Below are 14,993 nucleotides of genomic sequence, written 5' to 3'. Positions count from 1 at the left end.
ATATATAGACCCCATCATCCAAATCCGGATCTCTCCCCCATCCAAACCCTAAATTCCACCTCGCGCCGGCCTGACACGTCCGTCCCCGGCCGGACAAACCGCCGCCGCCGCCCGCGCCCTATCCGCGCCTGCCACGTGGCATCACCGGCCTCCTCCGCCGCCAGGCCCGCGCGGCCCAGCGCCGGCCCTCCCGGCCCGCGTGCCCGAGTCGCCGCACCCTGCCCGCGCGCCGCCGTCTTCTTCCATCCGGTCACCGGCGCCGCCACCGGACGCCACCGCGCCGCCACTGGACGCCACTGCTCCGCCGCCAACCTCCACCCGCTCCGGCCGCTGCGGTCATCCTCGCCGGCCGCGCCTCCGTCTCTGGCAACCACCGCCACGGCTCCGGCCCCGCGCCTCTTCCTCCACGCCGGCGTCCTCCGCGGCAAGTCCCACGCCTCCCCGACGAACTCCGGCGACCTCGAAGCTCCGGCCGGCGATCTCGAAGCTCCGGCCGGCGATCCTCGTTATCCGTGCGTGAACAGTGGATCTGGATCTGAGATCCCGTTCGGGTTGACTTTTGCCCGAAACCCTAACTTTTTGCTCCTGTTCATTGCATCGTAACTTTGCATCCGTAGCTCCGTTTTGGGCATATAGCATATCAAAATGTTCGCCTCAGAGGGTACATCATTTTATCTCATTGCATCATTTTCATTTGAGTTCATCTTGATGCCCGAAATGCTGTTCGAAGAATGCTATTTGAGATAATTGTCAGATCTGCTCCTCCAATTAGATATTTGTCATTTTTGCCATGATTATTGTGTGCATGATATGCCCCTGAGCTCTACATATGTTTTGTTAAGGGTTTTGCCATCTTTCCAGAGGTGCAACACATGTATTTTTGTGATGTGTGTGGTGACTAGCACAAGCTTGCAAAGTGAGGCATTTGTTAATGCTGATTTCAGGGACTTAGCATTTCCACTAAGTCCTTGAGCTGGTTATCTCATATGGCCATATGTTCATGTTGTTTCCTAGTGATCCGTGCCTCTTTTGAGGATGATCAGTAAGGATGTTTTGTTAATCTTGTAGTGCTCGATCCATCCATTTCTTTGTTTGCAATTATGGAGCACCCTAGCTTGAGTCAATCGAGCTCTACTTTTGTCATTTCGTGAATCTTGGCAGATTGTCTACTTGTTAGCGATTTTGCCGATGATGTTGTAGTTGATCCGTGCATGCTATGCTATTGTTCTTGCCATGTCTACCTTGCATTTTGTGTATTCTTGATGGGTGTATGCTTAGCTTGTCATGAATTTCTCTGTAGGGAGTGCATCGAGCTCGTAAACATGCCTACTTGATATCTGTTTCAGCATGCTCCAGTTTTCACTAAGTCTGTGATTTGCTTATGTTTTTGCCATGTTCACATGCTTGCAATTGTATTTTCTGATCCCTTTTGGCTCAAGGTCACTAAGGGACTTTTGTTAAGCTCTTTGAGTAGCTCCATTCCATGCTTTACTTTGTCATGTTCAGGTCCTGTAGCTTATAGTTTTCTTGCTCCGAAGAGTGCTATCTGATCTGAAATTCCAGACAAGTGTTAATTTCACTAAGTCTGAGATGTGTTTACCAAATGCATTTTTGTCATGCTTGTTTGAACCTGTTAATGGATGAATTGGCCGTAGCTCAATGCTAGACTTTTGTTAAGCTTCATGAATGGATTCCTGCCATGTATTTTGATGCCATGTTTGGGTGCTGTAGCATGTTCATCTTGTTGCATTTAGATGGCTACTTGCTGTAAATCGCAGAACGTGGCCATATTTGAATTGCTTGCCCTTTCGAAACCATAACTCCGATTCCGGTGATCTTTATATCGTTTTCAAGCGATTTCATCTCATCTTTCCAGTGGCACACTTGTTTTTCCAAGTTGAGGCCAGGTTCATGTATTCCTTGTCACATCTTGCATATGCATCACATATCGCATCCCGCATAGCATACCATCTTTGCATCATGTTGTTTGAGTTTGCACGTGGTTGATTGTGTCCTTGTTGCTTATTTGTCTTGTTTGGGTAGAGCCGGGAGACGAGTTTGCTAACGAGGAGCCCGTTGAGTTTGCTTTCGAGGATCCAGTCAACTCTGACAACTTTGCAGGCAAGATGATCATACCCTCGAAATCACTACTATCTTTACTTTGCTAGATGCTCGTTCTTTTGCTATGCCTATGCTATGATGCCTACCACTTGCTTATCATGCCTCCCAAATTGCCATGTCAAACCTCTAACCCACCATGTCCTAGCATTGATTGGCTATGTTACCGCTTTGCTCAACCCCTCTTATAGCGTTGCTAGTTGCAGGTGAAGATTGGAGACCGTTCCATGTTGGAACATTTATTTACTTGTTGGGATATCATTATGTTGCCTTGTTATCTTAATGCATCTATATACTTGGTAAAGGGTGGAAGGCTCGGCCTCTCGCCTAGTGTTTTGTTCCACTCTTGCCGCCCTAGTTTCCGTCATATCGGTGTTATGTTCCCGGATTTTTGCGTTCCTTACGCGGTTGGGTTATAATGGGAACCCCTTGATAGTTCGCCTTGATTAAAGCTTTTCCAGCAATGCCCAACCTTGGTTTTACCATTTTCCACCTAGCCTCTTTTTCCCTTGGGTTTCCGAAGCCCGAGGGTCATCTTATTTTAAACCCCCCCGGGCCAGTGCTCCTCTGAGTGTTGGTCCACCTGTCAGCTGCCGGTGGCCACCAGGGGCAACTCTGGGCTGGCCTACACGTACCTAAGACAATCTGAGTGTGCCCTAAGAACAAGATATGTGCAGCTCCTATCGGGATTTGTCGGCACATTCGGGCGGTGTTGCTGGATTTGTTTTTAACCTGTCAAAGTGTCTTGAAGAACCGAGGTACCGAGTATGATCGGAACGTCTCGGGAGGAGGTCTATTCCTTCGTTGACCGTGAGAGCTTGTCATGGGCTAAGTTGGGACTCCCCTGCAGGGATTTGAACTTTCGAAAGTCGTGCCCGCGGTTATGGGCAGATGGGAATTTGTTAATGTCCGGTTGTAGATAACTTGAACCTTAACTTAACTAAAATGAATCAACAGTGTGAGTTACCGTGATGGTCTCTTCTCGGCGGAGTCCGGGAAGTGAACACGGTGTTGGAGTAATGTTTGCGCAGGTTGTCCTCTAGTTTCTCGATCGCGCTTTGCCTCCTCTTCTCGCTCCCTTTTGCGAACAGGATAGCCACCATATATGCTAGTCACTTGCTGCAGCTCCACATATTTTACCTTGCCTTTCCTATTAAGCTTAAATAGTCTTGATCGCGAGGGTGCGAGATTGCTGAGTTCCTGTGGCTCACAGATTACTTCCAAACCAGATGCAGGGCCTGATGATTCCGCTCCAGGTGACGCGCTTGAGCTCAAGTGGGAGTTCGACGAGGACTCTCAACGATACTATGTGTCTTTCCCTGATGATCAGTAGTGGTGCCCAGTTGGGGGTGATCGGGACCGTGTCGCATGTTGGGTTATCTTTTATTTTGGCGCCGTAGTCGGGCCATGAGTGTTTGAATGTTGTAATGCTATTTATGTACTTGATTGACGTGGCGAGTGTAAGCCAACTATGTTATCTCCCCTTTATTATTTATATTACATGGGATGTTGTGAAGATTGCCTAACTTGCGACATATGCCTTCAATGCGATTATGTCTCTAAGTCGTGCCTCGACACGTGGGAGCTATAGTCGCATCGAGGGTGTGACAAGTTGGTAATCAGAGCCTTCCCCGACCTTAGGATCCCCATTGCTTGATCGTTTTAGCAGCCGAGTTGTGTCTAGAAAAAAAGTTTTGAGTTATTTAGGAATTATATATCGGAGAGTTTAGGAATTCTTTTTACTTCCCAGTCTCCTCATCGCTCTGGTAAGGCATCCTGGCGTAGAGTTTTGACTCTTCTCTTCTCAAATTTCACTAACAAAATTTTAGGATCACGCGGGTATCTTGGAATCGCTCCGATGGTTTTATGACGAGAACATTGTCTTAATGCCTCCTGTCAGGGGTTTTGAGGAAGTGTGCCGGGGAGTTGAGCTCTGAGGTGTTGTCGTCATAATTTTATCGCTGCAGTTCTGGAATACCCGAGTTTAGTACGCCGACATCGAAAATCTCTTTTATGCAGTTCGTTGGTGAGATAACCTCGACGCCACCCAGTATTGGGGCGGGAGTTCGGGAGTATCGCCATAACTTGTATAACAGATGCTTTTCGATGGTTGAGGTAGATGGTTTCCAAAGTTTTTCTCGGTTGTGTGTTGAAGGATGGATACAGCTGGATGTAGGATTTGCTAGATTTGGGTGAGATATTATGCTTCCCCTGTATCCCCAACACCTGATTGCATAACCGGAAAGGTTCGGGAGTTTCATAGGTGGCAATTCTCGTAGCTCTAGTTCTTCTTCCACGGATATTTGGTTTGAGATTGGGATTTCTTACCGAGTATTCATTCTTGATCCGTACCTTGTTGATTTATTTCTCTACCTAAATTCTAAGTGTCTTTTCAATTTATGGATATGTGACCATTTCAAGAGGAATGCATTCGTTCATTTTGTTCGGATGTGAAGACTTTATCTTGCAATTTTCATTCCGTTGGATTCAGCTTCATTTTATCTGTCAATGTGCTAACGGTGGTCAACCTCTTCAGGATGGCTCCCGCTAAGAGCACCAATCAGAATCAGAATCAAGATCCGCCAGCACCTCCACCTCCTCCGGAGGCATGGCAAGCTGCGATGGCCGCAACCAATGCAAACACACAGTTGATCATGCAAATTCTTCAAGAGCGCAATCAAGGCAACCAAGGCAACCAAGGCAACAATCAGAATCACTTTGCTACACTCAACCAGTTCCTTGCTAACGGGCCAAAGACTTTCAGCAATTGTGTTGAGGCAACTGATGCTGATGATTGGCTCGTGGATCTGTGCAAGCATTTCGAGTGCAGTAACGTCAGGCCTGAGGACTTCGTCAAGTTTGCTTCTTTCCAACTCAAAGATCAAGCTGCAGAATGGTTCCAGCAGTACAAGAATTCCAGAGGTGGACGTGCGATTACCTGGGATGAATTCCATCAAGATTTCAAAGCTCATCATAACCCTCAGAGCATGGTTGAAAGCAAGCGTGAGGAATTCGGCAACCTGAAGCAAGGCTCTTTGTCTGTCTATGACTACAACAAGTTGTTTCAGAAGCTCGCACGCTTTGCCAAGCAGGACGTACCTGATGAGAAGAGCATGATATACCAGTTCAGGGGTGGTCTCAGAGAAGAAATTTAGCTAGCTCTTGTTCTCTTTGAACCCTTGAGGTACGATGAGTTCTACAACATGGTATTGAAGCAAGAGGCCGCTCAACTGAGGTGTGATGCTTCCAAGAAGCGAGTCAGAGATGCTACTCCTTCTTCCTCTACTCAAGTGGCCAAGCAGCAGAAGTATTGGCTTCCTCCTCCTCCGTTTCGTCAGCCGTATCAGCAGAAGAGCAAAGGTGGCAGTGGATCTTCCCACCCACCCAACCTTGGCTTTCAGAACAAGACTTTGTCTCAAGCTCCAAGATCGAGTGCTCCGTATCACCGTCCGCTTTCAGAGGTCACATGCAACAAGTGCCAACAGAAGGGTCACTATGCCAACAAATGCTTCAATCATAGGCGTCTTCCTCCTCCTCCTGTGAGATCGGCAAGTACAGCTGTGGTCAAGCATAACCCCAAGCACGCCAAGGTCAACTTGATGAATGCATCTCAGGCAGAGGACTCATCAGATGTCATCATGGGTAACCTTCCTGTTAACGATGTTCCTGCAAAAGTTCTTTTTGACACGAGTGCATCGCATTGTTTCATCTCGAGACCGTTTTCATCTAAGCATGGTTTGGCTTTGCAAATTTTGCCTAGTCCATTAGCAGTTGTCTCTCCCGGTAGGCGCATGCATGCTAACTCCATTGCTCTAGATGTTACTATCACTTTGGGTGACTAAAAATTTCTATCTTCTCCTACGGTTCTTGGGACTCGGATATTGATCTTATTCTCGGAATGGATTGGCTTTCTAAGCACAAGGCGCATCTTGATTGTGCAGCCAGGCAGATTCAATTGACTCATTCGTCTGAGGATGTAATTGTCTTTGCCGCTCGGGATAATACCATCCGTCTGTTTTCTCTCAATGAGAAGGGTGAACTGGATGCTATCTCGCAAATTCCAGTCATTTGCGAATATCAAGACGTCTTTCCAGAAGAGCTTCCAGGAATGCCTCCACACCGGCCAGTTGAATTCGTCATCGATCTTGAGCCTGGTACGGAACCAGTGTGCAAGCGTCCTTACAAGCTCGGACCTGAAGAGTTGAAGGAGCTGAAGAAGCAACTCGATATTCAAGAGAGAATGGGTCTCATCCGGCCTAGTTCTTCTCCGTGGGGTTGTGGTGTTCTTTTTGTGAAGAAGAAGGATGGAACAGACCGACTTTGTGTTGATTACCGTTCATTGAACAAGAAGACCATCAAGAACAAATACCCACTTCCCAACATCAACGAGCTGTTCGAACAACTCAAAGGTGCCCAAGTATTCTCCAAGCTTGACCTCCGTATGGGTTATCATCAGATTCGAATCCGTGAACAAGATATTCCCAAGACGGCTTTCAGGACAAGCTATGGTTCATATGAATACACTATCATGTCTTTTGGCCTCGTCAACGCTCCTCCGACTTTCTCTCGCATGATGAACTTCATCTTCAATGCCTACACCAATGACTTCATTTTGGTCTATCTCGACGACAATTCTGGTTTTTCTCGAAGAACAAGGAAGATCATGGCAAGCACTTGCATTTGGTACTCGATAAGCTTAGAGAACACCAGTTCTACGCCAAGTTCTCCAAGTGCGAATTTTGGCTCGATGAGGTTCTTTATCTTGGTCATATCATCTCTGCCATGGGCATTGCGGTGAATCCTGAGAAGGTTTCTGCAATTGTGAATTAGGAACCTCCTCAGAACGTGAAGCAACTCCGTAGCTTCCTCGGTCTCGCAAGCTGTTGCCGAAGATTCGTTGAAAACTTTTCTAAGATCGCGAAGCCTCTCTCAAATCTTCTCCAAAAGCACGTCAAGTATGTTTGGTCTCCAGAGTGTGATGTTGCTTTCAACACTTTGAAAGAGAAATTGATCACTGCTCCAGTTCTGACTCCGCCTGATGAATCCAAGCCGTACGAGGTCTTTTGTGATGCATCTCTCCAAGGTCTTGGCGCAGTGTTGATGCAAGAGAAGAAAGTTGTGGCTTATACCTCTCGCCAGTTGAAGCCTAACGAGAAGAACTACCCCACTCATGATCTCGAGTTGGCGGCAGTTGTGCATGCTCTTTTGACTTGGAGACATCTCTTATTGGTAAGAAAAGTGGACATCTTCACTGACCACAAGAGTCTCAAGTACATCTTCACTCAGCCTAATCTCAACCTCAGGCAGACTCGATGGGTCGAAATGATTCAAGAGTATAATCCGAGTATCGAGTATACTCCAGGCAAGGCCAATGTGATTGCTGAAGCATTGAGCAGGAAGGCTTATTGCAATAGTATGATTCTCAAGCCTTATCAACCCGAGCTTTGTGAAGCTTTCCGCAAACTTAATCTGCAAGTTGTCCCTCAAGGTTTCCTCGCCAACCTTCAAGTCTCTCCTACCTTGGAAGACCAGATTCGCCAAGCTCAGCTTGTTGATGCTATGGTGAAAAAGGTGAAGATTGGGATTGCCAAGAGTCAACCCAAGTACAAGTGTTACCGCCTTGATGACAAGGATACTCTCTTCTTCGAGGATCGTATTGTTGTGCCCAAAGGTGATCTTCGTAAAGTGATCATGAACGAGGCTCACAATTCTCTCCTCTCCATCCACCCTGGGAGCACGAAGATGTATCAGGACCTCAAGCAGACTTATTGGTGGACTCGAATGAAGCGCGAGATTGCTCAATTCGTGAATGAGTGTGATGTCTGCAGAAGGGTGAAGGCAGAACACCAAAGACCATCTGGTCTCCTCCAACCTCTTGCCATTCCAGAATGGAAGTTTGACCACATTGAGATGGACTTCGTGACTGGGTTTCCAAAGTCCAAGCATGGCAATGATGCTATATTCGTTGTCATCGACAAAATCACTAAAGTGGCTCATTTTCTGCCTATCAAAGAGTCAATCACTGCAGCTCAATTGGCGGAACTCTATACCTCTCGAATTGTCTCTCTGCACGGTATTCCACAGGTGATCTCTTCAGACCGTGGCAGCATCTTTGCCTCCAAGTTTTGGGATTCTTTTCAGAAGGCCATGGGCACCAACATCTGCTTCAGCACAGCTTTCCATCCTCAAACTAGCGGTCAAGTCGAGCGTGTCAACCAGATTCTTGAAGATATGCTCAGGGCTTGTGTGATCTCCTTCGGCATGAAGTGGGAGGATTGTCTTCCTTATACTGAATTCTCCTACAACAACATTTTTCAAGCAAGTTCGGGCAAGGCCCCTTTTGAAATTCTGTATGGCAGGAAGTGCCGTACCCCTCTCAACTGGTCCGAAACCGGTGAATGTCAGCTTCTCGGTAATGACTTAATCACAGAAGCAGAGGAAATGTGCAAAGTCATTCGAGATAACCTCAAAGCAGCCCAATCCCGCCAGAAGAGCTACTATGATAGTAAGCACCGTGATTTGGCTTTCGAGATCGGAGATCATGTTTACCTCCGCGTCTCTCCTATGAAAGGTACTCGTCGCTTCGGTATCAAAGGGAAGCTTGCCCCCAGATACGTGGGACCTTTCAAGATTGTCAGAAAGAGAGGCGATCTCGCCTATCAACTTGAGCTTCCTTCAAACTTTGCAAATGTTCATGATGTGTTCCATGTCTCTCAGCTCCGAAAGTGCTTCAAGACTCCTGACCGCACTGTCAACTTCGAGGACATTGAGCTCCAAGAAGATCTCTCTTATCGTGAGCACCCAGTTGCTATTCTTGAAGAGACTGAACGCAAGACTCGCAACAAGTCAATCAAATTCCTCAAAGTCAAGTGGTCACACCATTCCGACTGTGAAGCTACCTGGGAATGCGAGGATCACCTCCGTTCTGAGTACCCGGCGTTCTTTCAGTCCTAGATCTCGGGACGAGATCCTTTCATAGTGGTGGAGTGTTGTAACACCCCGGATGTGATTTACCCAATATGTACTCCAACTCTTGCCGTTTTCCGGCGTTAAGTTATTTTATTTTCTCGGGTTCGGGTTTTTGTCTCCGTGTGTTGTTATCGTTGTCATGCATCTCATATCATGTCATCATGTGCATTGCATTTGCATACGTGTTCATCTCATGCATTCAAGCATCTTCCCCGTTGTCCATTTTGCATTCCGGCACTTCGTTCTCCTCCGATGGTCATTTCTACATTTCTTTCGTGTGTGGGGGGATTAAACATTTCCGGATTGGACCGAGACTTGCCAAGCGGCCTTGGTTTACCACCGGTAGACCGCCTGTCAAGTTTCATACCATTTGGACTTCGTTTGATGCTCCAACGGTTAACCGAGGGACCGAAAAGGCCTTGTGTGTGTTGCAGCCCAACACCCCTCCAATTTGGCCCAAAACCCACCAAAACCTCTCTCATCGTCTAGAGCGTTCGATCACGATCGCATGGCCGAAAACCGCACCTCATTTGGACACACCTAGCTCCCTCTATGCCTATATACAGACCCCCTCATCCAAATCCGGATCTCTCCCCCGTCCAAACCATAAATTCCACCTTGCGCCGGCCGGACACGTCCGTCCCTGGCCGGACAAACTGCCACCGCCGCCGGCGCCCTATCCGCGCCTGCCACGTGGCACCACCGGCCTCCTCCGCCGCCAGGCCCGCGCGGCCCAGCGCCGGTCCTCCCGGACCGCGCGCCCGAGCCGCCGCACCCTGCCCGCGCGCCACCATCTTCTTCCATCCGGTCGCCGGCGCCGCCACCGGATGCCACCGCGCTGCCACCGGACGCCACCGCTCCGCCACCGACCTCCACCCGCTCCGGCCGCTGCGGTCATCCTCGCCGGCCGCGCCTCCGTCTCCGGCAACCACCGCCGCGGCTCCGGCCCCGCGCCTCTTCCCCCACGCCGGCGTCCTCCGTGGCAAGTCCCACGCCTCCCCGACGAACTCCGGCGACCTCAAAGCTCCGGCCGGCGATCCTCGTTATCCGTGCGTGAACAGTGGATCTGGATCTGAGATCCCGTTCGGGTTGACTTTTGCCCGAAACCCTAACTTTTTGCTCCTGTTCATTGCATCGTAACTTGGCATCCGTAGCTCCGTTTTGGGCATATAGCATATGAAAATGTTCGCTTCAGAGAGTACATCATTTCATCTCATTGCATTATTTTCATTTGAGTTCATCTTGATGCCCAAAATGCTGTTAGAAGAATGCTATTTGAGATAATTGTCACATCTGCTGCTCCAATTAGATATTTGTCATTTTTGCCATGATTATTGTGTGGATGATATGCCCCTGAGCTCTACATATGTTTTGTTAAGGGTTTTGCCATCTTTCCAGAGGTGCAACCCATGTATTTTTGTGATGTGTGTGGTGACTAGCACAAGCTTGCAAAGTGAGGCATTTGTTAATGCTGATTTCAGGGACTTAGCATTTCCACTAAGTCCTTGAGCTGGTTATCTCATATGGCCATATGTTCATGTTGTTTCCTAGTGATCTGTGCCTCTTTTGAGGATGATCAGTAAGGATGTTTTGTTAATCTTGTAGTGCTCTATCCATCCATGTCTTTGTTTGCAATTATGGAGCACCCTAGCCCGAGTCAATCGAGCTCTACTTTTGTCATTTCATGAATCTGGGCAGATTGTCTACTTGTTAGCGATTTTGCCGATGATGTTGTAGTTGATCCGTGCATGCTATGCTATTGTTCTTGCCATGTATAGCTTGCATTTTCTGTATTCTTGATTGGTGTATGCTTAGCTTGTCATGACTTGCTTTGTAGGGAGTGCATCGAACTCGTAAACATGCCTACTTGATATCTGTTTCAGCATGCTCCAGTTTTCACTATGTCTGTGATCTTCTTATGTTTTTGCCATGTTCACATGCTTGCAATTGTATTTTCTGATCCCTTTTGGCTCAAGGTCACTAAGGGACTTTTGTTAAGCTCTTTGAGTAGCTCCATGCCATGCTTTACTTTTTCATGTTCAGGTCCTGTATCTTATAGTTTTCTTGCTCCGAAGAGTGCTATCTGATCTGAACATCCAGACAAGTGTTAATTTCACTAAGTCTGAGATGTGTTTACCAAATGCATTTTTGCCATGCTTGTTTGAACATGTTAATGGATGAATTGGCCGTAGCTCAGTGCTAGACTAATGTTACGCTTCATGAATGGATTCCTGCCATGTATTTTGATGCCATGTTTGGGTGCTGTAGCAAGTTCATCTTGTTGCATTTAGATGGCTACTTGCTTTAAATCGCAGAACATGGCCATATTTGAATTGCTTGCCCTTTCCAAACCGTAACTCCGATTCCGGTGATCTTTATATCGTTTTCAAGCGATTTCATCTCATCTTTCCAGTGGCACACTTGGTTTTCCAAGTTAAGGCCAGGTTCATGCATTCCTTGTCACATCTTGCATATGCATCACATATCGCATCCCGCATAGCATACCATCTTTGCATCATGTTGTTTGAGTTTGCACGTGGTTGATTGTGTCCTTGTTGCTTGTTTGTCTTGTTTGGGTAGAGCCGGGAGACGAGTTCGCTAATGAGGAGCCCGTTGAGTTTGCTTTCGAGGATCTAGTCAACTCTGACAACTTTGCAGGCAAGATGATCATACCCTCGAAATCACTACTATCTTTGCTTTGCTAGATGCTGGCTCTTTTGCTATGCCTATGCTACGATGCCTACCACTTGCTTATCATGCGTCCCAAATTGCCATGTCAAACCTCTAACCCACCATGTCCTAGCAAACCGTTGATTGGCTATGTTACCACTTTGCTCAGCCCATCTTATAGCGTTGCTAGTTGCAGGTGAAGATTGGAGACCGTTCCATGTTGGAACATTTATTTACTTGTTGGGATATCATTATATTGCCTTGTTGTCTTAATGCATCTATATACTTGGTAAAGGGTGGAAGGCTCGGCCTCTCGCCTAGTGTTTTGTTCCACTCTTGCCGCCCTAGTTTCCGTCATATCGGTGTTATGTTCCCGGATTTTTGCATTCCTTACGCGGTTGGGTTATAATGGGAACCCCTTGATAGTTCGCCTTGATTAAAGCTTTTCCAGCAATGCCCAACCTTGGTTTTACCATTTGCCACCTAGCCTCTTTTTCCCTTGGGTTTCCGGAGCCCAAGGGTCATCTTATTTTAACCCCCCCGGGCCAGTGCTCCTCTGAGTGTTCGTCCACCTGTCAGCTGCCGGTGGCCACCAGGGGCAACTCTGGGCTGGCCTACCCGTACCTAAGACAATCTGAGTGTGCCCTGAGAACGAGATATGTGCAGCTCCTATCGGGATTTGTCGACACGCGGTGTTGCTGGATTTGTTTTTAACCTGTCGAAGTGTCTTGAAGAACCGCGGTACCGAGTCTGATCGGAATGTCTCCGGAGGAGGTCTATTCCTTCGTTGACCGTGAGAGCTTGTCATGGGCTAAGTTGGGACTCCCCTGCAGGGATTTGAACTTTCGAAAGCCGTGCCCACGGTTATGGGCATATGGTAATTTGTTAATGTCCGGTTGTATATAACTTGAACCTTAACTTAATTAAAATGAATCAACAGTGTGAGTTACCGTGATGGTCTCTTCTCGGTGGAGTCCGGGAAGTGAACACGGTGTTGGAGTAATGCTTGCGCAGGTTGTCCTCTAGTTTCTCGATCGCGCTTTGCCTCCTCTTCTCGCTCTCTTTTGCGAACAGGATAGCCACCATATATGCTAGTCGCTTGCTGCAGCTCCACATATTTTACCTTGCCTTTCCTATTAAGCTTAAATAGTCTTGATCGCGAGGGTGCGAGATTGCTGAGTCCCTGTGGCTCACAGATTACTTCCAAACCAGATGCAGGGCCTGATGATTCCGCTCCAGGTGACGCGCTTGAGCTCAAGTGGGAGTTCGACGAGGACTCTCAATGCTACTACGTGTCTTTCCCCGATGATCAGTAGTGGTGCCCAGTTGGGGGTGATCGGGACTGTGTCGCATGTTGGGTTATCTTTTATTTTGGCGCCGTAGTCGGGCCATGAGTGTTTGAATGTTGTAATGCTATTTATGTACTTGATTGACGTGGCGAGTGTAAGCCAACTATGTTATCTCCCCTTTATTATTTATATTACATGGGATGTTGTGAAGATTGCCTAACTTGCGACATATGCCTTCAATGCGATTATGTCTCTAAGTCGTGCCTCGACACGTAGGAGCTATAGTCGCATCGAGGGTGTGACAAGTACCACTTGTGGTACTTCCGCTCCTACCACCGCTGCACCACCGTTGATCTCTCTGCAGCTCAGAACGCTAAGCGGAAGTAGGGCGGTACTACCGTCCAGCCACTACCGCTGCTACTACCGCTTATTTTAATGCCAATGGACTAGTTTGCCACTTCGCGGCATTAGGGCGGCATTAGGACGCAGTAGTACCGCTCCTGGAGAGGTAGTACCGCCTGTGTGCGGGTTGTGGACAGAAAAATGGTTGGATTTGTTCCCACTATATATATATTGGGGGTCTTCTTCTCTAAGAAGACTTACCTCTTATCCCCCCCAAACTCTATTGTTGCTCAAAGCTCCATTTTCGCTCGATCTCTCTCCCTAGCCAACAAAACTTGTTGATTCACCAGGGTTTGGTTGAGAGGGCCCTGATCTACAATTCCACCAAGAGATATTTGATTTCCCCCACTAATCCATTAAGGATCTTGTGACTCTTGGGTGTTTGTGTGACGCCCCCGGTTTGACCGTACACTAATCATGCACGCAAATGTGTACGATCAAGATCAGGGACTCACGGGAAGATATCACAACACAACTCTACAAATAAAATAAGTCATACAAGCATCATAATACAAGCCAGGGGCCTCGAGGGCTCGAATACAAGTGCTCGATCATAGACGAGTCAGCGGAAGCAACAATATCTGAGTACAGACATAAGTTAAACAAGTTTGCCTTAAGAAGGCTAGCACAAACTGGGATACAGATCGAAAGAGGCGCAGGCCTCCTGCCTGGGATCCTCCTAACTACTCCTGGTCGTCGTCAGCGGGCTGCACGTAGTAGTAGGCACCTCCAGTGTAGTAGGGGTCGTCGTCGACGGTGGCGTCTGGCTCCAGGGCTCCAGCATCTGGTTGCGACAACCAGAAAGAACGGAAAAGGGGAAAAGGGGGGGAGAAAGCAACCGTGAGTACTCATCCAAAGTACTCGCAAGCAAGGAACTACACTACATATGCATGGGTATATGTGTAAGGAGGCCATATCAGTGGACTGAACTGCAGAATGCCAGAATAAGAGGGGAATAGCTAATCCTGTCGAAGACTACGCTTCGGGTCACCTTCGTCTTGCAACAGGTATAAGAGAGTAGATTGAAGTCCTCCAAGTAGCATCTCCAAGTAGCATCTCATAGCGTAATCCTACCCGGCGATCCCCTCCTCATATCCCTGATATAGAGCGACCACCGGTTGTATCTGGCACTTGGAAGGGTGTGTTTTATTAAGTATCCGGTTCTAGTTGTCATAAGGTCAAGGTACAACTCCAAGTCGTCCTGTTACCGAAGATCACGGCTATTCGAATAGATTAACTTCCCTGCAGGGGTGCACCACATAACCCAACACGCTCGATCCCATTTGGCCGGACACACTTTCCTGGGTCATGCCCGGCCTCGGAAGATCAACACGTCGCAGCCCCACCTAGGCAAAACAGAGAGGCCAGCACGCCGGTCTAAACCTAAGCGCACAGGGGTCTGGGCCCATCGCCCATAGCACACCTGCACGTTGCGAGGGCGGCCGAAAGCAGACCTAGCCTAGTGGCGTTCCAGTCCAATTCGGCGCGCGCCGCTCCGTCGCTGACGTCTGAAGTGCTTCGGCTGATACCACGACGTCGGGATAC

The sequence above is a fragment of the Triticum dicoccoides genome, chromosome 3A, assembly GCF_002162155.2.
Source record: "Triticum dicoccoides isolate Atlit2015 ecotype Zavitan chromosome 3A, WEW_v2.0, whole genome shotgun sequence".
Lineage (NCBI taxonomy): Eukaryota > Viridiplantae > Streptophyta > Magnoliopsida > Poales > Poaceae > Triticum > Triticum dicoccoides.
The sequence above is the reverse complement of the archived record's forward strand: the minus strand, read 5'-3'. Positions refer to the sequence as shown.